Source organism: Lucilia cuprina, chromosome 2, assembly GCF_022045245.1.
Source record: "Lucilia cuprina isolate Lc7/37 chromosome 2, ASM2204524v1, whole genome shotgun sequence".
Classification (NCBI taxonomy): domain Eukaryota; kingdom Metazoa; phylum Arthropoda; class Insecta; order Diptera; family Calliphoridae; genus Lucilia; species Lucilia cuprina.
Genome location: NC_060950.1, coordinates 27,135,976 through 27,160,902, shown reverse-complemented (window position 1 = coordinate 27,160,902; position 24,927 = coordinate 27,135,976). Strand labels below are relative to the sequence as shown.

The 24,927-nt window shown below is 31.1% G+C and overlaps 1 long non-coding RNA gene across 1 annotated transcript in view; it reads right to left on the bottom strand.

Moving 5' to 3' along the window:
- The window catches only part of LOC124420746, an 83,595-nt gene that overhangs the window by 39,081 nt on the left and 19,587 nt on the right, over positions 1 to 24,927 (bottom strand). The window contains exons 2-3 of the long non-coding RNA XR_006941354.1: positions 16,525 to 16,570; positions 2,620 to 2,662 (exon numbers count right to left, since the gene is read on the bottom strand). This is a non-coding gene — a long non-coding RNA (uncharacterized LOC124420746). The remainder of the gene's footprint in view (positions 1 to 2,619; positions 2,663 to 16,524; positions 16,571 to 24,927) is intronic.

The following is a 24,927-nucleotide window of genomic DNA, read 5'->3' as shown; positions in this document are numbered from 1 at the left end:
TATTAGTTTCCCAGTTAAACAAAATTTTGTATTTAAATCATATGGCAAGTTTCCATTGAGTTCTCTTTTAACGATTTTCGTTCAATGTATTAAAATATACCAAAAAGTTCCCTTTTTACGTTTCCACTTCATCCTGGCTCTACATACTCTAATATTTAAAAGTTCCTTTTGAAGAATGACAAAGTGAACTGCAATAGGTTCTCACTTAATCCAGGCTTTACATGCTTAATTTCATGTTTCTAAAATTAAAAAAAAGAACGAAATTGGTACATTTTTTACCTTACCCTTTACCTTTTACTCTTTTTTTAAGTTCCTAATTAATTCTGGCTCAACACAATTTCATGTTTCCATGTTCAATATTATTAAAAATTTTAAATTCAATATTATAGAAAATTTCTAATCTGCACACACACAGAAACCCCCGGGGGAAATGTTACCTTGATGAAAGACCCCATCTTTGGTCTGATTTCAATCCTAGCCTGATAAATTTAGGGATCCACATAGTAGCTGTGGTTTAAACCCAAATTCGCGAAAAAGGAAATTGTTGGTTGAAGGTCTGATGCACGGTGAAATCGGAATAGTTCGACGCTGTCGACGAGACAACAGATATCCCACAGAGGAGTGACTGTAGGACTAAGAATTGAAAATAAGTTGGAGTTAATTTTATATGATACGTATTGAATGTAGGGTATACGTATACCACCTGCCCATATGCATAGATTGCCCTGAGTGTGTCGGATAAATGAGGTGTGTGCTGGGTTGAATGGTGATGGATCAAAGGTGTATAAAATACCTTTGATCCATTACCAATAAACAATACCATTGAATTTTTCTTTCTTCTCCAGGTATGTTCAGAGAAAACTCTATTCATACCAGATTTGTGTTCTCTGTCCACGGCAGATATACAAACCGAGAAGACTCAAATCGGCGGCGTTTGGACTTCTTTGGACTCAGAAGCTAAGCCGGCTTAAACGTTTCCGCTGATAATGTTCGGAATCGCACATGTATTTCAGAAAACAATTCGACCTATTTGAACTAATTTAAATGCTTATGGCAAATTGAAAAGAGAGGCCATACAATATTGTGCTAATATTTATATAGTTAATATAATCATGACCATTCTCTGCAGAAAAAATTATATAGAGACTGTTTTAAATATAACATATATAAAGAATTTTTAATATAATAAACGCTTTTAGGTCAATTTCTGAAGAAAAAGTTAAATTGAGATGACAATTTATCCGCCGCCGATATTTTCTATAATAAGCCGACGCCGCTGATTATTATGCATCCGCTTGTATCTCTTTTCTACGGCTCTACAAATGCCATTCAATCTGCGTGGTTGTAAAAGGAAGTTTTGTTTTTACATCTCGTTAAGTTAAGCTAAGGTGCAGCAATGGTCTAAGATTAGATAGTTAGAGTACTTGAGCAAAGTGCTTGTTCATGGACCAGCACTGCCACCTGCGTGTAAGGTACACAATGGGTCGGTGGTGAGTTGTTAAAGAAGCTCACCCAGTGATTGAAAAAGACCACAATGGGCCAACACGACAGGTATTCGCGTAAGGCTTTTCGAAGTTTAGACAAACATGACGATATTGACTTTTATTGTAACCAATAAAATTGGTTACAGTCTACTTCCAACCAGAACACCGCATAATCTGGTACTAGGTGTGGCCAGTTGCCCGCAGGTCTATGTCCTGTCTGGTCAGTTGGTTGAGATTCCTTCGGGATCCAAGTAGTGTCTTTGGTTTAAGCCCAAATTCGCAGGAAGAGTAAGTTGCGGTTAAAATACTGTTTTTTATAAAGTTAATATTTTGGGATTGAAATCAGTTGGTATTAATTGTATATGGTACGGGATGAATATGCTGTACGGCGGGCCTCACCACACCCGTCTACCTATAATGAATGTGTCGTATGTTTGTCTCTCATGAATGTGTCGTATAAATGAGATGTGTGCTGGGTTGTCTGATGATGGATGAAAGGTATCATATACAAATGATACCATTGAATTTTCCTTCCTTGTCCAGATATGTTTAAAGTATACTCAGTTCATATCAGAATTACCACAGTGTGTCCCTGTGAGTAAGAACAAATTCCTCGGCTTATTTGCTGGATTCGTACTTCGGTCCACCGGTTACGTCTCTAGGTGCTGTTGCCGAATCAACAGAGGCCGTCCCATTTGCGTGGTTGTAAACGAAAGTGATGTTTTACATCTTGGAAGTTAGGCTAAGTTACATAGCTCGAGCACTTCAGCAAAGTGCTTGTACATGGACCTGCACAATCCATGTATAAAAATTGCCACCTCAGCTCTCCATTGAATTCCATTGATTCAGGGGCGATGGTAGAACGTTGTTAATGTCTACCCAGTGGATGAAAAATGAAACCGTGGGGTAGGGCATCATGCCAAGTACTCACGTAAAGTACTCAACATTCATACATACATATATACTTTATATGATCAAAAAAATATATCAAAAATGTTCCAAAATTTAAAAATTTTAACTTTAACTATAAGTTTAATATTTTGTTTATTACTTTACTTAAAATATCCCACTTATTTTTATTTCTTTAATAAAAAACGCATTATAAAATGCCAAAAATAATAGCTAAACTACTTACCATTTAAATTATGGAGATTGCACATCAAAGGAAATAAAATATCCTGAAAGCATAAAAGGAAAAAAATCAAATTGTTAATAAAATTTAAGTACATATTTTTCCTTAATGTCGCATACAAGGCGTTTAATTTAAAAATATGTTTAAATTTAAGGTAAATATAACAACAATAATTTAGAAATTTAAATATTTGCAGAAAATTTTGCTAAAATTTTATATTGTTTTTATTTTTTGCCAGGAACAAAAGCGATGTTTGGCTGCCACACATATGGTTTCGTTTTGAAAAAATAATAATAATAAAAAATACAATAAAAAAACCATAAAAAGTTTGGAAAAAACGGCTTTTTACCAACAATAATTTTAATGGCAAAATTTAAAAACGTATGTTGGAGTGAATGAATGAATGAGTTAGTGAGTTATCCCGTTAGTTTGGGGTGATTATCCTAAAGAGGAAGTCAGATTTAATCAATCTTCACTTACATTATAAATGTTCCATTTACTTTTTTTAAGAGTAAATTACTACTTTTAAAAATATAAATTGAAGAGATGAACATTTTTAAAAGGAGTTTTATCGCCACGATTCACTACATGCTTGATTACCTATAGACATTAATGTAACTAGTGACAGAAAAGTCAAATAATTAAAAATTTACCATCAGAGCTATTTAAATGAAAGATACATTGATAACTTCTCAAAACTGCTGAGCAGTATAAGTATGTATAGGGGTTTTTCTACAATGACACATATACACATTCATAAAAATTTCCCGTTTATTTAAGTGTATATGCGCTGCCTATATGCAGAAGTGTATATAACGGAAATGGCTGCCATAATTGTAAATGTTTCACACATTATACCGGGTGGTTCCCTCTTGTTGTTTTCGTAGTTTTTCAAAGGGGAAGGAGGGAGTAATGTTTCGCTTGGAATATTTGGTGATGGCATTGGTGTTTGTGGCATTTTGGTGGTGACAAAGTCGAGGTGTTAGTGGTGAATGAATAAATTAAATGGAAGGCGGAATAAGCCACATATTGATACTATATTAGGAAAATGTACAAATGAAGTTGCATAAAGTGGAAATATTTATGAGATTAAAGCAAATATGTTTGAAATTATCGAAATTTGGGACATATTGTGTAGCTATGGAAATTAGGTCTTTTTATATTTATCAGTTTTTTATAAGGATACTTATTGAATTAGTGTTTTATTTGTTATAATATGGTAATTTTAAAAATTTAAATGAATTTGCCTTAATCGCGTCGTCGTAATAACTTTTGAAGTAACTAGTACGTAGCTAATTCAAATAATCCAACTATAAATCCATCTATTTAAGGATGTGGAAAGATATTGTTCTAATGTTGAAAATTTGTGGGAATAAAATTCAGTTTTTGGAAGCAAAACAGTGGGAATAGCATTTTTGGGAGAAAGTTTTTGAGGCTGTATTAAGGTTACAGTTTATTGACCGGAATTTTGACCTTCCGGTGTTTGTTGCCAAGTCTTCTCTTCTCAGTTTTCTTATTCGATCAAACAACTTTCTGTGGAGAGTCTATAAGTCCACTAGCCGCTTCAGCAAAGATTTATATACAAGATATCGAAGTACTTTAACCGGAACTCCTCATTTAATTGCCTTATTTCACGGTGGCCTCTTGCACCGAGTGACTTCAATGAAGAACACTCAACTGGCAGTTTTTCTACATGGCTCAAGCTCTTAGTATAATGTAATTGTAATTTGAAATTCTTCAATTACATATAAGTAATTGAAATTAGCAAAACTTTAATTATAATTTGAAATACACCAAGTCACTGGTCGAGTGAAAGAGAAGGTTTTCTGCAAACCGCAACAAATGCAATCAATGAAACCATAATCTCATTATCTCTGTCTTAGGAATAAAAATTCCATAGTCGCTCAATCATATCACAGAGCTCTGTTGCTTCGATGAAGCCATCTAGAAATGTATTTGGCAGTCCAAAATATACGGCCTATAAATCCCATTGTATGTCGAGATAAGCTGATATAGAAAATTGCAAAGTCAAATGAAAACAATAGGATAAGTGACGTCCCTTAACCTTTAGTAGCATAGCATGTATCATCCGTATGCATCCGGTTGAGATGATAATAGAACTTCCCTAAAGTAAAAAAGGAATAATCCATTAATACTAATACTCCGATTTTCCTGAAATTTCACCAATTTACATTAGTATAATTCACAAATCGTAAAGAATGATCTACAGAATGACAGTAATGTTAACTTTATAATTTTCCAAACTATACTGGCGTGAACGACGTCATAGATACTCAATGGGTTTAGAAATCCAGCATAAGTTGCACTGTCAAATCACTAGGTGACAACAGTATCGGAGAGAGAATCCAAAACAGAAATTAAACCAACATTCTTTTCCCGGGAACTTGGGTTCAATCTACAGCCACTAAGAGGATTCCTAAAAGGAACCACAACTAACTGCCATACGAGAAGAAAAACCTGCGGTAAACTGGCCACCCGTAGTACCAGATTATCTGGTGTTCTGGTTCGACTTTATGTCAAATCATTGGTAGAAAGGATCGAGGATACATCGGATTATGACCAGTTATAGCCCCGGCAGACTATAGGTATTTGTAACACCACTTTTCTTCCGAAATTGTAACAACACCAATATGAAGATTTCATCTAAGTAATGTTTATAAAAGATATCGAATTTCTTCACTTAAAGACCTGCCGTTTTGAACAGCAGCAGACTAGACTACCATGGGTGGACTTCGTATTTTTTTACACGCCTGTGGCAATTTTTGTACATGCTTTTAAAAAGTGTCCTGGATAGGGGGCCTTCGGCCGGGCGCAGAGTTTTCAAACTCTGAGGTATTTCGAATACTGGCTTTGCTAAAATAAGCCTTTTTTTATAAATGGTTACTTTGAAATCCATGGACTTTACTCTTGGACATTGTGACACTTTTGAAATTGTCATTATGTCCATAGACATTATGACTCAATTCAGTGTGTCATCAGGTCTATGGACATTATGACAAACCACCGAAAGAAACACGAATGCATTAAATAATATGCATCGGCAACAGCATTTAACTTTAGATTTTACCCCGCATCTGCCTTTTAACATACAGCCAACACCTGGTCCCAGAAGGGACCTCTCCAATAACCGGGACAAGACAAGAAATTAGGTAATGCCGGTTTCCGTGGTATTAGATTATCTAATGATCCGGTTCGATTCCATGTCAAATCATTTTAAAAATGGCGGAGCATACATTTGATCATCACCTATTTATAACTAGTATCGGCAGACTAGTGGTATTGGTAGTACCTATTTTCCCAGTGAGTTGCAACAACACGCTCTCCAACGGAGAGGTGCATATACAGTGTTACAAGCAGATACATTTAGAAGTATTTCTATTTCTATTCTATTTTCCCAAGATCTTAAAGTCCAAAATTTGTAATACACCTCTGGGATTAAACCCGATCAGGGTTTTTAAAGCAAAAGTAAACTTTACAATCCATAGCTCTGAGATTTTAATACCTGATTATTTTAATGAAATAGTAGGTTAGGTTAGTAGTGTCATAGCCTGTCAACCCAGAGGTATTGGGTTCAATTATCACCACAGAAACTGATAACGAAACAAGCAACAGACCCGATTATGGTCTAGGTGTATTTTCGAAACTTATATATAAGTAAATTACCCTACTTTTAAATTATTAACTAAGTAAGGTAAAAATATAGTTTTTTAACTTTAATGTAAATTTAAACATTAGAAAAATAATATTTCATTTAAAACTTGTATACATGTTCATAAATATGTATACATTTTTATTAGAATTTAATGCAAAAATCCTTTTTCTATTTGTATATGTAACATGAGTACTTCGTAACTTGTTACAATTTCCATTGAAAAACCACAGTTTTTATTTAATTTTTGTTTCAAAACATTATTTTTCACTATTTAAAAAGTCACGTGCATTTTACTCATGATACATTTTGGGGTTTTTTGTATTTTATAATGCCACATTGATGGAAAATGCTGGAAATAGGGAACACGTTAGTTTTGTGTACAGACTATTAAGGGAGTGACAACATAAATGATGTAAGTGACACCATCTATGTAAAAAGTAATAAGCTTTCCCTTACAATAGAGTTAAACAAATATAATGACAGTTTTAGAGAGAAATGAAAGACTTAAGGAAAACTTGGTGGAACATAACACGCTGGGGAAACAAAAATCGAAAAGTTAAGTTTTATGTAATCTCATTCACTAAGTTTCTTCAGCTATGAGAATCATATTGAACATTATGTTTGAAATACATAAAAACTTTTAAAAGTTATCTACTTATAGAATTCATACATTTCCTTCACTGTCCAAATTGTATACACCATCTACTCATTTTGGTTTTAATAAAAACGTTGCGGTTTAGTTTATCAACAAAAGTGCAATTTCACATTATATGGTCCGATAAAAATACGACTACAGCAACAACAACACCATTTATTACTAACTACACAACAGCAGTAACAATAACGAAAACTTTCGGAACGTGTTACATGAACATTGAAAATATGTATTCCTTCCTACACAGACATGCATTTTTAAAATGATCATAAATATTTGAAGAAAAAACAAAAAACGGAACAACAAAGACTAAAATGACAAAATGTAAATGAAATTAATGTCCTTTGGTGGTAATATTTAACCACTGTAGGGGAGAGAGTTGTATTAGTTTGTTGTGGTGTTTGTAACATGTTGCAGGCACATAAATTTCATAAAATCCATGTAAAATCTTTAATTATCCGGTAAGTAGGCAAATAATATTGGGTCAAAGTGTTAGTACTTACTTTTTGCGTGAATAACTACTTATTTTTGTTACAAAATAAGTAGTTAAAAATTATTTTCAACCATAACAAAGTAATGTATGAAATAACTAAATCATTAGCAAATATTTAAAATATTTTTCTGGGATACCAAAATTATTTTTTGAGTAAATGTCATTTTAACGTGAACACCTGACTTGACGGCCTTACTTTACGGTGGTTTTTCCTCCACTGGGTAGACTTGAGAACTGTCTACCATTGCCCCTTTAACCTTCAATGAAGAACTTGGGTGGCAATTTTTGTACATTGGCTTTGACCGTTCCATGCACAAGTGCTCGAGCTATCTAATATCTGACCATTAGATGGCATCTGTTGATGATTCGGCAACAGAACCTAGAGATGTAACCGGTGGACCGAAGTACGGTCCACTTCTTCTTCACTTCTTACTCACAAGGAAACACTGTGGTAATTCTGATATGAACAGAGTATACTCTGAACATATCAGGACAAGGAAGGAAAACTCAATGGTATCATATATATACATGATACCTTTCATCCATTATCATTCAACCCAGCACACATCTCATTCATAAGAGAGAAACATACGACACATTCATAAAAGGTAGATCGGTGGGAAAAGGTCCGCCGTACCTCACATTTATCGCTTACCATATACAAATAATATCAACTCATTTCCAACGGTTATTCCCCCAGTCACTCCTCTGTGGGTTATTTGTTGTTTTGGCAACAGTACCGAATTTATCTTACATCAGTCTTTTAACTGTCTCTTACTCTCCCCGCGAATTTGGGTTTAAACCACAGCCCCTACGTGGATCCCGAAGGAACCTCAACCAACTGAACAGGTACGACATAGTCCTGCGGGCAACTGGCCACCCGTAGTACCAGATTATGCGGTGCTCTGGTCTGACCTCTTTCAATCTACGCAAGGACAAGTCGACTGTAACCAATTTTATAGTCTTGGTCAGACTAGAGGTATTGGCCACTTCTTTAGACCCCGGGATTGCAATAACACCAAGGCGGAGGCTTCACCAAGGTAACATGCCACCAGGTGGATATTTTTTGAGTCTATTTAACGATTTGCGTCCATTCATCCTAATATAAGGGCGAGCTTGTTAAGCGACGAATCAACGCCCCTTTGTGTTTTTCTTAGACGCCGGCGGCAATTTTTGTGCATAGTTCTACCGGTTCATGTACAAGAACTTTGTTCAAATAGTCCAGCTCTCGAATAACTGACCATTGTTGGTGATGCAAAAATATAACTATTTTTCTACGCAGATTGAATAGCCTCTGTTGACAAGTAAATAGTAGACCAAAATACGAATCCATCAAACAACCCTAAGACATTGACAAGGAAGGAAAATGCAATGGTATCACTTGCAAAATCTACAACTTAGCGCACTTCTCATTTTTCCAATACAAACATTAAGAAAAATATGCCAAACTCTAGGTATAACGCTCAAATACCTCTACATCCATCCCATATCACATTCACTTGACACCAACCGATTTACAATGCTTGGTCTCACAGTAACTACACTGCGGGGTATCTGTTGGCTCGAAAACATCACCGAAATGATCCCTTATTTTAGACTTTAGCGTACATCAGTCTTTTAACAAACATTCTCTCCGAAGCTAACAGTCCAATACCAGGCACAAGACAAAGCCCGGAACATTGTCCTGTGTGCAATCGTTTATAATATATTTTACACCACCAGATTATAGTCACCGCATAAGAGGTTGGACTTCTTTGCTCCCGGATGGCAATATCATCAAGGTGTAGAAAATCATCGAGGTAAAATGCCGTGTAGGGTCGGGGGTAGGTATAAACCTGATATTTTATATCGGGATCCGGTATCTTCTGCTGACCAATCTAGAGAAGTAACTGTCGTTTGGTCTATGGATTTTCCCATTATCAAGGCTATAGACTAAACTATCGGACTTGTAAACTAGAATATTAATCATATCTTTGCTCTAGTCTACTAACTTGCCTAGACTATTATCTAGTATATGGATTGACTAGTACATATAATTTTTACTTCATTTCAAGTCTATGCACTATTAAATAGTCAATTCTAACTATACTAGTCTCTACACTATGAAGTAGTCTTTTGACTCTCTATGGACTATTCTATTGACTAGTCTATTGTATACACTGTGCATTAATATATGTTCTAGTCTATTGACTACCCTATTGACCATTCTATGACCAGAAGTCTAATCTATTTCAAATTCGATGGAGTAGTCTAAGCGGCAGTATATTGAAAAGTTAATTGACTTATCTGTAGACTATTCTATTGTCAAGTACATTCTCATTAGGCAGGCTTTTGCCTAGCAAAAAAAGGAACTTCCAAAGAAGTGAAAAAGAAGTAAAATTTACTCCATGGAAGTACTGAAAAAGACCTGAAGAAGTAATGATTTTAACACAGGCTTGTCGTACGAGGAATAATCTTTTTTTATTTGATTCCAAATTCACTACATTCTCATGAAGTAATTTTTATGTTCTTTTTTTTGGAAGTTATTACGAAGTGAAATTGTAGTATTATAAAATACAACTGAAAAAGACCTGAAGAAGTAATGATTTTAACACAAACTTGTCGTAGGAGGAATGTCCTTTCTATTTGATTTCAAATACACTACATCTGAAGTCATTCTCAGGAAGTAATTTCTATGTTAGTTTTCATAATTAAGTATTAAAGTTGAATTGTGCCTTGTCGCAGATATACTTAAGCCATTTATTGATGCAAAAAGTTGTGGAAATTTAAGTCAAATTTTGAAGAAGGCTTTTTATAGGGGCTAATGAGGCCGTATAATTGGTACATGATCTTCTATTGTTGCGTCAACTAAGAAAATGATTCTTTGCAGATTGGTATACTTTAAGGTGGGTACAGGACCAATATTATTGTACATTACGAACATCAGCACAAACCCTATATACCCTCCCCACTAAAGTGAGGTAAAAAATTCACTTCATGCTACTTTTGAAGTGGTGATATATGTTATTCTTTTGGAATTACTTCATTTTATTTTTGCCGAATGACTAGTCTAAAGACCTTTAATTAAAGGTTCAAGTAATTCAACGTAGGGTATTATATAATCAAACATGCTCGCTTCACTTTTTACTTATTTCAAACTTGTATATTTTGTAATTTCCTACAAAGTGAACAAAATGAGCAGCCAACGAAATTCAAATGTTGTCATATAATGTTTTTAGGTTTGTAATAGATATTTTTTTAAAATTTATTTTTTGGCAAATCTTCCTTTGCTGTTATTTTTGTTAAGTCATATATCATCTATTTTGACAAATATGTCACATACAATTTTCAACATGTTACAAGTGCTATAATAAATATAATTCACTCATCAAAATGACAAATAAACTATATACATACATACTATTTATGTGAACTTGTATGTATTTCAACTGAGTGATTTGTTGTGAATTTGAAAACTTTAAAGGAAATAAAATTTGTTTGTTTAAATAAAACAAATAAATCGAGAAAAATAAAAAGTAGTTGAAAAAATATTATTTTCTTAGTTTTAGAAAATGTACATTGCTAAAAAGACTATTTAACAAATAGCATTGTCGAGAAAATGATGTATGATATATGGAAAGGAAATATATTTGTCTAGAAGTTTTGTAATAAATAAACAATACATACAGTATATTGGGGATATAACAAATTCCAATACGTATGTGTATTAAAATTTGAAAAGAGCTAAATATTCGCTAAAAACTAACTTTTGACACCAATATATACCCAGCAGTTCGACAAAGAGTCACTGCATACGAAAAAGACAGTAATTTCCACAAATAGTTAACCACCTGGATGATTGTAATTCGTATGTTTTGGGACATTCGTCACGAATGTACTCTTTGTAATCGAGAATGAAGACAGTCGTCACTTTAGTGTCCTTTTTGTAAGCTGAAGCGGAGACAGTAGCCTCTTTACTGTCCTCAAGTAACCTAGGAATTCTACTCTACACGTCCATGTCCTAATTTTTTAGCAAGAAAAGTAGCGCCAGTTAATTAGTTAGTAATGTGACTGACTTCCAAGAACCCATTTGGAAATTACCATCTTTTGACTATTTTTGACCGTGTTTTGACTGTCTCTTTGTAGGGTATAGAGTTCCGATTGACTTCCTCGTACTACAAGTCCATGTTAAATTGGTTGGTAATCTGGGTAGTCAGGTGGCTAGGGGCCACCACAAGTGGTAGGTTAAGTGGTCAGTTCGGGACTGTCCCGTCGAACTGCTGGGTAGCTTAGTGCACACGATAGTTTCAGTGACATTTAGTCCCTTACTTGCTATGTTATTAGTTAGCTACTTGGTTAGTTAGTTAGTAATTTGTGCAGATACTAATGCTATGTTTACACGGTCGTTAAATCTTACAACGTTGGCAGTAAAATGTGCAGAAATGTCAAATAACAGCGCCAACTTACAAATTTTGTTTTTAAGATCTGACAACCGTTTATCACGGCACACGGTTGTCAGATCTTACAACGTTGTCAGTAAAATTTTCAGACAATATCTAACAATTGTCTAAACTTACAAATTTTCTTTTGCAACGTTGTCAGAAAAAGCATTATTGACAATATTGTAAAACAAAATTAACAGTAGCTAATAGGGGAATGATCCCACCTTTATCATTACTAACAGAAGAGAGGTCATTACACTTGTTAGCGATTAATACTCTAATTCAGTCATTGACTGGAGCGTGTATAAAGACTGTTCTTTCTCTGATCATGCGATCAACTTCTCTGTTGATCCGAACACTGAAACACACTCTCTAAAAAAGAAAGAAAACAAACTGGACTATCCATTCAGAGGTTTTGAAGGGTACAATATGTGCTAACTTAAACCTCCATCTGTGATATATCCTCTTTAGACTCCACAGTGAAGTTACTAACTAACCCTTTAGCCCAAACCACTGATAAATCCTGTAGGAAAACTATCAGGAAAGGCAAGGCTAAGCCCTCCTAGAGGACTGCAGAAATAACGGAAAAACGCAAATTATACAGGTAGTTATTTAATGAATCCAAAAGAAGCGGTAACTTCACCAAATATAAATCCGCCCTAAATATTTTCAAGAAACTTATAAGGGCAGCTAAAAGACAATCCTGAAGAAAATTCTGCAGTGAGGTAGAAGATTGTTCGGAGACTACGATTACATCCTATAATTAGAAAAGCGATGGTACGTGGACCACGAATAGTCATATTACTCTAGAAATATTAATGATTACCCACATTCCAGGCTGCCAAAAAGCTGACGGTATACCGCAAGGTGGGGTACTATCTCCATTTTTATAGAACCTTAATATCAAATCAATCCTAACGGTTCTGGAAAACACGAGTTGCAAAACAACTACCTACGCAGACGAAGTTGCAACAGCAGTTGCTGGTAAGGATCCAAAGGTTCTGGCTGAGATATTGGAATCCATTCTAAAGATGCTATAAAGATGGTGCCATAACTGTGGTTTAGGAGTTAATCCACCCATAGAAAATTGGTTCTATTCACAAGACGTTTCAAGATCCCACCGATTTGCAAGTCCTAAGATGAATGGAACTGCACTAACACTGTCATATATTGCAAATTACTTGGGTCTAATTTTGGACAACAAACTCAACTGGAACCTGAACACACCTAACAGGACCTCCAAAGCGGCTAATTAACAAATGAGTTAGTTAGTTAGCCGCTCCTAATAGGACCTTCAAAACGGCTTACTAACTAACAAGTTAGTAACGTTCGATAGGTTAATGATCAGTGGTATTGTCTGGTGTAATAGGCCCAACATAGGCCTCGGTGTATTGCACTAACTGAGGGTTTTTATAAAGCAATAATTTAGTTAACCCATCTTGACTTCACTCACCTTTATCTACATCACAAATGTTGTTACATACACAAATACATACATATGTATATAGTCTGACTTTATATAGAAATTTCCACAAATTTTATCATTTTACGAAAACCTTTAAATAAATATGCACAGATACATGAAGTCTTCAAGTAAATATAGGTAAAAATTTACATACATTATTTATATGACATGTTTTAGCCAACAAACCACCCATTAAGACCAGAATACAAATAATTGAAATAAAATTTACGAGAAAAAAAATTTGAAACGAAGAAAAAGTTAGTTTTTTTTCTTCGATTTGTTTTTGGCAATTTAGTGGAAAAAATATATTGCAAAGTGTGACAGTATAAACTTTACACTTCATTGACAATATAACACCCACTCTCCCTGTTGAAGGTAGAGGAGAAAAAAAAATACCAGAAATGTGGAAATGTGAGTCATTTTGCCACTTCCATTTCCTTAGTTTTTTGTTGCATGAAAAAAAATGCATAAACTTGTTTGTAAATTTGTAGTAAAAATAAAACTTTCTTAATAACCAAATAAATATCTCAAAGATTAAAGAAAAAATAGTGCAGTTTAAAATATATAGTATATTTTTAAGAAGTTATATTCTTGCAAAAACTATATAGATACATAGTGTACCGCTTTCGTACTAATATTTCTCTATGTGTGGGTATTCAATTCATTATACTTTTTTGATCACTTTTGGTTTATATGGTTTACAAATACTTTTACTCTCATTATCGATAATAGCTCCGATGTTCACCATTGTTGTCGACTTGCTTCTAAAACTGTCATGCTAAAGATTCCTCATTCCCACACCATCCTGTGAATACCCTTAATATTTGCATATGTCCTGAAATTCATTTACAAACTAACAAAACATTTATATTTTTTGTTCATGTCATGTAAAAAACAAATTGCACAATAGAAAATTGAAATTGGCAAAAAAGAATCTACAAAAAATGGAAAATAACAAATATTTATAAAGATATTTGTAGTTGTCACCCGAAAAGAAAAATGCACACATGCAACCAATATGTAACTAGAACAACAAAAATAACAAGAAAATAACATATTGAAGCATATAAAATAGTAGTATTTATGTTATTTCTACACCATGAGACAGATATTTTTTTATAGTATTGATATTGTATGAATTTTTTTTGATGGTATACAAACTATGGAAATTTCAAGTCATTTACTAGCCACAATAGGAAAACAATCAGATGAAACATAAAAAGTTACAAAATTAGAAAATTGCTTTAAAAATTATATTAAATTTTTTATACATTTTAAGAAAATGCAAGTTTCACTAATTGTAAATTGCGTAATTACTATAAAATTAAGTTTGAACTTATTTAACAGAAATTTAAAACTTAGTATTTAATAATGTATATTTGTTGCAAAGTAAGTTTTAAATTACATAAACTGAAAAGAAAGAAAATATTACTTACAAACATCCATTTGTAGCAAATATTTTAGTATGAAGTTCATTCTTGTATGCACGATAATGTAGTAGACATGTGAGCAAAATACTTCAGGCGTAAACAATTGAATTGAAAATCTACAAATAAGTTCGTTTTTCGTTTCATAGATTTCAGGTTAATTTATTCATTACACTTGATATTCAATAGACACCAAACATTGAAAATAAATTAAAAGAAAAGTTGGCGACACCACGAATAACGAGCTCCTTATTGTAACTAACTAACTAACTAACTAACCAACTAACTAACTAACTAACTAACTAACTGACTGACTGACTGACTAACTAACTAACTAACTAACCAACCAACCAACCAACCAACTAACTAACTAACTAACTACCTACCTACCTACCTACCTACCTACCTACCTACCTAACTAACTACCTAACTAACTAACTAACTAACTAACTAACAACCTAACTAAATAACTAACTAACAACCTAACTAATTACCTAACTAACTAATTAACTAACTAGCTACCTACCTAATTAACTAACTAACTAATTAATTAACTAACTAATTAACTAACTAACTAAGTACCTACCTAACTAACTAACTAACTAAAAACTAGGATCTAGGATCTAGGAGCAAATGTAGTGCGATCCACATAGAATTTTATGAACAGATTTGTATTTGCATAATATTTATATCATCGCTTCATTAGCGTTTATAAGTAAATTTTGGACATTCAAGTCATTTTCTGTAGGAGACTTTATATTGGAGCTAGGGTCAAATGGGCCCCGATCTCTTAATGACATTAAGCAAAATCATCATTTTGTATTTATTGAGATTTAGCCAGCAAAAAAGAACTACTTCTGAAATCATTCTCAGGAAATAATTTTTATGTTCTTTTTTCAGTAAATTATTAGGAAGTGAAGAGTTTTACTTTTAAACAACAAAATAATATACGATCAATAGAAAAATTAGATTATTTTCGCTTCTGTGGAAGTAAGAAAAAAATCACTTCCACAGAAAGTAAAATTTCACTTTGTATCAATTGTGAAGTGGTGATAATTTTTTTGAAAGTACTTCGTTTTATTTTAGCTGGGTATGTATATAACATAATTGTAAGCTCAAAAGTCCTTTCCGGGAGGTACTGTTGTATGGAGGTTAGTTTAAATAATGGACAGATTTTAACCGTTTCCATGGTCTTCTTTCTTAGGTCGAGAAAAGCGTATGTTCCAAATTATAATTTAAATTGCTACCTTGCTTAAGATTAAAGGTAAGTTCGGAGGTAAAAATTGTACAGTACTTTTTTAAAGGTCTGGTCCTTAATTAATAAGTGTAAAGTTTTTAATTCCAATAAAAGCTATGTTAGCAGAGTTTTGCTGATATGCTGGCATTTTGAAGCTACTTGTGAACTTTAGAGACATTTCCTGAAGAAGATCGTAGAGTTCAGTTATACACCGATCCTTATAACATTTGTAAAGAGATTTAAGATCTGATAAAATTTGTTTATGTCGAATTTTGTTTCTATACTGTCAGTTTGAAACATGTTATAAGCGATTTAATCAGTTTTTATTCAGTCAAATATAGAATAAAACTTGTTATTGTAGAATTTCGTTGTATTACTGGTATTTTAAAAGCACTTATTAGCATTATAGTCATTTTTTGATCGGTTCATAAGTTGGGGCATTCTTTCAAAAAATTTTTTCAAAAAGTTTTATCGGTTGTTTCATAATATATAATTTGAAAATTTATATTGATTTTCAGTTTTGTATTGAAAAATTACCTCAAAATTGTAATATATTCCAACTATTAGGTCTCGACCCCGTAGCCTGAAAGAAAAAAAATAATATTAAGAGTATGTTCAAAAATTTTTGTTAAAAAGTAATTTAACTTAAAATTATAAGATTTATATAAGATTTTCAAATAAAAGGTAACATAACTTACTGATTTTATATCAGAAGTATACGATATGAATACACATGAATAGATGTAAATTTTATACGAATTCCTGCCGTTAACAAAATTTTCTAATTAAAATTTATCTGTTACTTTCATATTTTTTTCATTTTTCAATTTATCAAACGAATAGAAAATACTCTCAAATATAACAAAGTAATAGAAGAAATCATATATCATATTTATTTTAAAATAATTTATCATTTATTCTTGAATGAAAACAACTACAAACATATTCTCTTTCATGTATTCCTCTTATTATATCTTTTCATTTGACAAGAAACCTTATATTCTTATCTTAATTAAAATTGATTCACATGATACCGAAATTGTCTACAACACAAAATGTATGTATATGTGTGTTTACAGTGGGGCACATAACCCACACAATCGTATTTATAGCAGATTTTATACTCACCATCAAAAAAATATAGGGGCATAGTGATGTTGTCTTTCCATTTGTAAAATATTGAAATATTGATCGGAACTTTGGTTCCATAATAGACATAAAGCAGACTATAGACTAGACTACACTATACACTAGACTACAGAATCGATTATAGACAATACGAAAGACTATAGATTGGCCTATTAATAGCCTACGCTATAGACTAGACTATACTAGGCTAGAATAGACAGACTATAGACTAGACTATAGACTAGACTATAGACTAGACTATAGACTAGACTATAGACTAGACTATAGACTAAACTATAGACTAGACTATAGACTAGACTATAGACTAGACTATAGACTAGACTATAGACTAGACTATAGACTAGACTATAGACTAGACTATAGACTAGACTATAGACTAGACTATAGACTAGACTATAGGCTAGACTATAGACTAGACTACAGCATACTAAAAACTAGACTATATACTAGACTGCACTACAGAGTAGACTATATACTAGACTAGGCTAAACTAAACTGGAATATGGGCTAGACTATAAACTATACTATAAACTAGGTGACAATCTAGAATATAAGTATACTTGACTATAGACTAGAATATTGCACTCAAGGTTTTTTAATTCATTGTCTACTCTATAGCCTTATCTATATTTTATTCTATTGTAAATAACAATTTAAAATTTAATAAATTTTTATAGGTTTTAATTTTATTTCTTCAGTTTTTTCCATCAACCCTATTCCTTTTACGAAACACTTTTACTTGTATACGATTCATTTCAATTAAAAACGATTGCAGTTTTTCTTTCTGTCTTTAAGCCCAGTGTGTTGTTTTAACTAAATACCTACATATTTATAACGCTAAGTCTAAGAGTGTTTGTGTATTAGATTATCCTTTTGGTTCTTGTGATCTAGATTTAAATATTAAATAGTACATGTTCTTTATCCACTGAAGTATGATTTTGTGAAACTGAAAGTGTTTTAGTGAATTCCATTTGGATTTAAAGAAATCTTTTTTGTTCTTTTACGCACTATTTAATGGTAAACTTTTTTTTGATGTGTGAGTTTTTATGTACCGACTTATATGGATATATTGTGTGAACAAACTTATTTACATATTTATGTACATAAATATAAAGGATATTTACCTTTAACACGTTCGAAGAAAAAACATACTTTGTTGTTAAAGAAAAAAAACACACAGCAGTTTTTATGTTTTGTGTTAGTTTTATATTTTTTTACCCGGCGTTGTTAGGGGTGTTAACTTAAAGATTGTTGAAATTTATACTGTGCTTTAGTTAAATATTATTAATTATACTTGAGTCAAAATAGGTCATTAAAGGATCTAGTGGTAGAAAGAAATCCACTAGAACATTTTATGACCTATTTGTTTAAATTTAATTAATAACTATTTAAGGCGCTATAGACTAACGAACAAACCTAAGTAGTTACCTAAGTAGGATATCAGGACATTAATGTGTATATCCTGAGTGTTATCATACACATACCCAGAAGTATAATGCGGGTTTTATGTATTTAGTGAACATTTTTGTTGATGTTTGATTGAAATATGTTTTTGTAGTTTTTTTTTTTAATAATGACAGTGATGGGCAAGTGAGTTGTAAAAACTTGTATGTGGGCTAGATGAAATTATGTACCGACATAGCTCTCAAGGTTTGACTTCTTGGATCCCATCGAGTTTTTAAAAGAATTTTTAAAAAAATTGAGTATGATTTTTCCATCTGTTATTGCAATTTTATCCAATTTATTTACTTTTTAAAAAATTCCGTTATTCAATCACTCTCTCATCACTGATTGTACTCAACAATAAATGTATGTGAATAATAATAACAACAATAAACAAACAGACAAAGGAACAAAACAACTACATTAAAGTATTATTTACAAAAACCCATACTCACCTACTTACACAAAGACTTAAGAGTAAATAAATACTTACCCAGCGAACATTTATATTTATTAAAAAATTTATAATGATTTGTTTTGTTCTTTAAAGTAGCGAAAGTCAGAGAGTAAAAAAATGATCTCTGACTATTCGTGAACATTGGCACACGTTAAAGAAAGAGTAAAAGAGAGCTCATTTGAGAGCTTACTGCGTTTTGCTGATATAAAGTGAATTTGAAAAAGCGCTGTAGCATATGAGAGTTTTGTTTAAGATAGATAAATATTAAAGGGTTATAACTTTCCTTTTTAGTATATATTACTTATTGCAAACTCTTTTTCAATATTTATCTGTAATTATTTCTCTATATTTTTATTTATTGCTTAGACCAGGCATCGGCTAAGAGTTTAAAACGAAATCTCTCACAGATATAGTTTGATTTTATACATGTGAGAGCTTACGTTATGCATATGTAAATATGTACGATATATTGTGACAATTTTGCTTAAAGATAGAGTCAGAACAGAGAAATTGTGAAAAAAGTACAAAAAACAACTTATGTATTTTTGTTTTATCATAGGTTTGTTTAATACTTTTTATTAAAGTATCTTTAACTAGCATACCCTGGGTGCTTCGCTAGCCTAACTTAAATTATATTTTGTTTACTTTTATAGAAAATTAAAATTAATTAAACATTTTTTTAATGTTTCAGTTTTATGCGTTCAATATCACATGATTAAAGAATCTTATTCCATGAGGACCATTATGTTTGATAATCATGTGTTTTGAATTAATATTAAAGAACATACAAAGAGTATCATTTGAAGAAAGAAAAAGTGCCAAAAGTGATACAATTTTTCCCCTTTTCGCTTAGGAATATACTTTTTTCGAGAATTAAGTTTACAAAATGTTCCGTATTTAAATCTATATATCACAGATAAAACTCAAATGATTAAAATCTGCATTTATTTGTTCCAGCAAAATAGTGCTTTTAAAAAGTACCAAAAAATTTACTCGAATTTGGTCCTATATAGGACTTAGTACACAAATTCCAAAATAATATACCAACAGCTTATTTTGTGTGAGTAAATAAACTAATTTTTAAAATTTTAAAAAAATTGGCACAATGAGTTTGAATAAAATTAAACTTCCCGTTTTTTCCCCCGTTTAGGTACTTTTTTCCAAAATATTTATAAAATTTTTATTATGTTAATTAGTTCAAAAATTATAAGGGGCCAAAAAAGGTACCATAATCACATTTGTTACACATATTTACCTCTTAAAAGTCCGAATTTGAAAAAAGTACCAGACACCCATCTGCTCATTTTAAGAGTAGATATAGGTGTATTGAGAATTTTTCTTGTATCACTAATATTGTGTAAGATAATTAAGAAAACATGTTTTATTCGTTTTCCAAAAATCCCTCCTTAGTGGATCTACATTCGTTTTCCAAAAATCCCTCCTTAGTGGATCTACATAACCAAAACCACATATATCCGTTTGGGCTGTGCGATGATGAATCAGTCAGTAACGCTTTTTTATATATAAATTATTGTCTGCATGTTTGTTGGGTATTTACATTCTGCAATGAAAAAATTCTACGTTGAAACGCACTGCACAGTGACAACCATCGTCGATGTTGATTGTAATAAACATGACGTACATGTCTGATGATGTGTTTCATAACATTAAAAGAAAAACCTTCGAATATACTATCTTTTTTACCTTACCTAACATTCCTATATGTAGTTGGCCAAGTCATATATCAAAGAAATATAATTTTGTAGTGAACATACACTTGTGTAAGATCAATACGTATGAGTAACGTTTGAGAGAGTGATCACTGATCACTCAACATAAAAGGTTTGCATTTACTTGCACTTATAAACTATTAAAATGATCACATTTGGAAAGAACATTCTTTCTTTAGAACTAAGTAAAATACCATTATCAAAAAATATTCTATATAAAGTTTTTTTATTATTGAATCAGTCAAAAATGTATTGATTATAACTCTAACATAGAAAAATTTTGTCTAAAACTTATACATATAATAAAAGGATCCTTTAGATCACTACATTAAGATCTAAGAAAATGTTTAAAAATTATAGCATTAAATTTAAAATGGAGACATTATAATACAACTTATTAATGGCAAAAGCTTTTTAGGGTCATACTAATGTTTATAAACAAATACCAACGACAAGGGCAATACTAATGTTTACAAACATATACAAATGTATTAGTATCAAGAAATATATACTTATTTTTACACACTTTTAGCTGTATTTATAATAACGTAAATAAATATTTAAAAATGCGTTTGTCAAAAAAAAAAATATACATACATTCATACATACTACGAAAAAGTTGCAATATGGAATATTTTGTATACATTTTTTCACAAAACGATAACTATAACACACCTCTTCCCATTTAGCGATTAGGTTGAAAGGTGTTGCTTACTATGTTGTTTCTGCGTTTATATACTTTTTTCTCTACAGATGCGAAAAAATAATTCACCCACATTTATATTACAGATACAATACATTATAATAAGTTGATAAAGCATAAATATAGTTTGTTTTGTAAAGAAAATGAAACAATATCATAAAACACCTGTTTCTTGGGAAATAAAAGAAAAACATTTGAATTATTAAATCCCCTTTTATATATTTCGATTTATAAGCGAACATCAACTAAGAAGTGCTCAATGTGTCATAAATCAATGCAGGAATAATTTGAAACTGAATTTAAACGGTTCTGTATGTAGAACATGGTAACGGCTTAAGTTTTATTGTTGCGGGTGAAAATTTTAATAAATATATATGTGTGGGATCCATTGAGCTGTTCTTGAGGTTTAGCTGTTTTGGTGTGGTTTTAAACTTTTTCATTCCCTTTTCCTTAAATGGAAAGGGTATTTTAAATCATGTGAATATTTGGGATAAAGATTAAGGGCTTGGAAAGAATAAAAATGTTATAACACAAGAGCTTATGACATCACGTAGTTTCCTGCATAAACTTTCTAATTACCTAACCACCTACCTAACTACCTAACTAACTAACTAACTAACTAACTAACTAACTAACTAACTAACTAACTAACTAACTAACTAACTAACTAACTAAATAACTAACTAACTAACTAACTAACTAACTAACTAACTAACTAACTAACTAACAAACTAACAAACTAACAAACTAACTAACTAACTAACTAACTAACTAACTAACTAACTAACTAACTAACTAACTAACTAACTAACTAACTAACTAACTAACTAACTAACTAACTAACTAACTAACTAACTAACTAACTAACTAACTAACTAACTAACTAACTAACTAACTATCTAACTAACTATCTATCTAACTATCTAACTATCTAACTATCTACCAAACTATCTATCTATCAACTAACTATCTATCTATCTAACTAACTAACTAACTAACTAACTATCTATCTATCTAACTATCTATCTATCTATCTATCTATCTATCTATCTATCTATCTATCTATCTATCTATCTATCTATCTATCTATCTATCTATCTATCTATCTATCTATCTATCTATCTATCTATCTATCTATCTATCTATCTATCTATCTATCTATCTATCTATCTATCTATCTATCTATCTATCTATCTATCTATCTATCTATCTATCTATCTATCTATCTATCTATCTATCTATCTATCTATCTATCTATCTATCTATCTATCTATCTATCTATCTATCTATCTATCTATCTATCTATCTATCTATCTCCTATCTATCTATCTATCTATCTATCTATCTATCTATCTATCTATCTATCTATCTATCTATCTATCTATCTATCTATCTATCTATCTATCTATCTATCTATCTATCTATCTATCTATCTATCTATCTATCTATCTATCTATCTATCTATCTATCTATCTATCTATCTATCTATCTATCTATCTATCTATCTATCTATCTATCTATCTATCTATCTATCTATCTATCTATCTATCTATCTATCTATCTATCTATCTATCTATCTATCTATCTATCTATCTATCTATCTATCTATCTATCTATCTATCTATCTATCTATCTATCTATCTATCTATCTATCTATCTATCTATCTATCTATCTATCTATCTATCTATCTATCTATCTATCTATCTATCTATCTATCTATCTATCTATCTATCTATCTATCTATCTATCTATCTATCTATCTATCTATCTATCTATCTATCTATCTATCTATCTATCTATCTATCTATCTATCTATCTATCTATCTATCTATCTATCTATCTATCTATCTATCTATCTATCTATCTATCTATCTATCTATCTATCTATCTATCTATCTATCTATCTATCTATCTATCTATCTATCTATCTATCTATCTATCTATCTATCTATCTATCTATCTATCTATCTATCTATCTATCTATCTATCTATCTATCTATCTATCTATCTATCTATCTACTATCTATCTATCTATCTATCTATCTATCTATCTATCTATCTATCTATCTATCTATCTATCTATCTATCTATCTATCTATCTATCTATCTATCTATCTATCTATCTATCTATCTATCTATCTATCTATCTATCTATCTATCTATCTATCTATCTATCTATTTTATTGTAAAACTTTAAATAATTCTTTTGTCATTATAAATAAAGAAGAGAATAAGATTTAAACAAATGTTTATTTAATAAAAGTCGTTTAGCTCTTTTAGGTTTAAAAAAATTCGTAAAATCCATTTGTTATAATCATTCGTTACATATTTTACTCACTCATAAATAGAAATTTATTCATAAAATTGCAATCATGGAAATTGAAAACTATTTTTCGAATGACAAAAAATGTGCTCAGCACTTGCGGCTTGGGCATATTTATTATATGTAGTGGTTTTGAAACTATTTTTAGACTCGAATAAAAGAAAAATAAAATAAACAATTTATTTCTTGAATTGAGAATAATTTAATGTGTGAACGAAAAACAAAAATCAAACACTATTTTGACCTTTCATTGTGCACTTTTTGTTTCCATTGCAATTTTTATAATTGCATTAATTTGTAATGTTTTAATCACGAACATGTTGATTGATTCATTGAGAATTCTAAGAAAGTTTGGAAGAGTTTGTGAGCTAATACTAGTTGTATTTAGTTTTTGCACGAGCTTTAAAATTCTTTATGTAAGATTGAGTAATTAAATATTAATTGATCAGAATCTTTTAAACAAACCTTTCGAATACAGAATATTTGAGGGAAATTTACAAAAAAAAGAACAGATGGAGCGACTAATATGCCTTGATCATATTACAATTGATCACGATCTTATTAGAATGGATCAATTATTATTTTAAAAATTAAAACGCATATATTTAAATGAGCTGACAGTTATACGAATCGTATTTCTGATCAGATCACTAAGAAAATATTAATTGTCTTATATTTTAGCTTTAAATGAAGGGTATTTAGAGATTCGCTTTGAATCAGTTCATTATTCTTATGTATTTACATTTTTAATTATTCTGATTAGTATGGTTTAACTTTGGTGTGAAAAAAAGTATTTGTTAATTAAAAAAAATATAACAATAATATGATAAATTTACTAATAAACATTTGACAAATTTAATATTTAAATTAGCAAGTGTTAAAAAGAAAACAATGAATACAAATAAGGAATTAGGGTCGAACAATTTTACATAAAAACATTTGCAATACAACACTATCCAACAAATATTTATATTGAAAGAAAATGATTTAAAAAGCTAAAAAAAAGCCGCTTTACTATTTATTTACTTATTAGCAGGGAAACCAAAATATGCAAATGCATGTTTTTTGTGGTGCGTCGTATGGACTCATGGATAAGATATTTATACGTTTCAGACCAATTTAAGAATTTTGGCA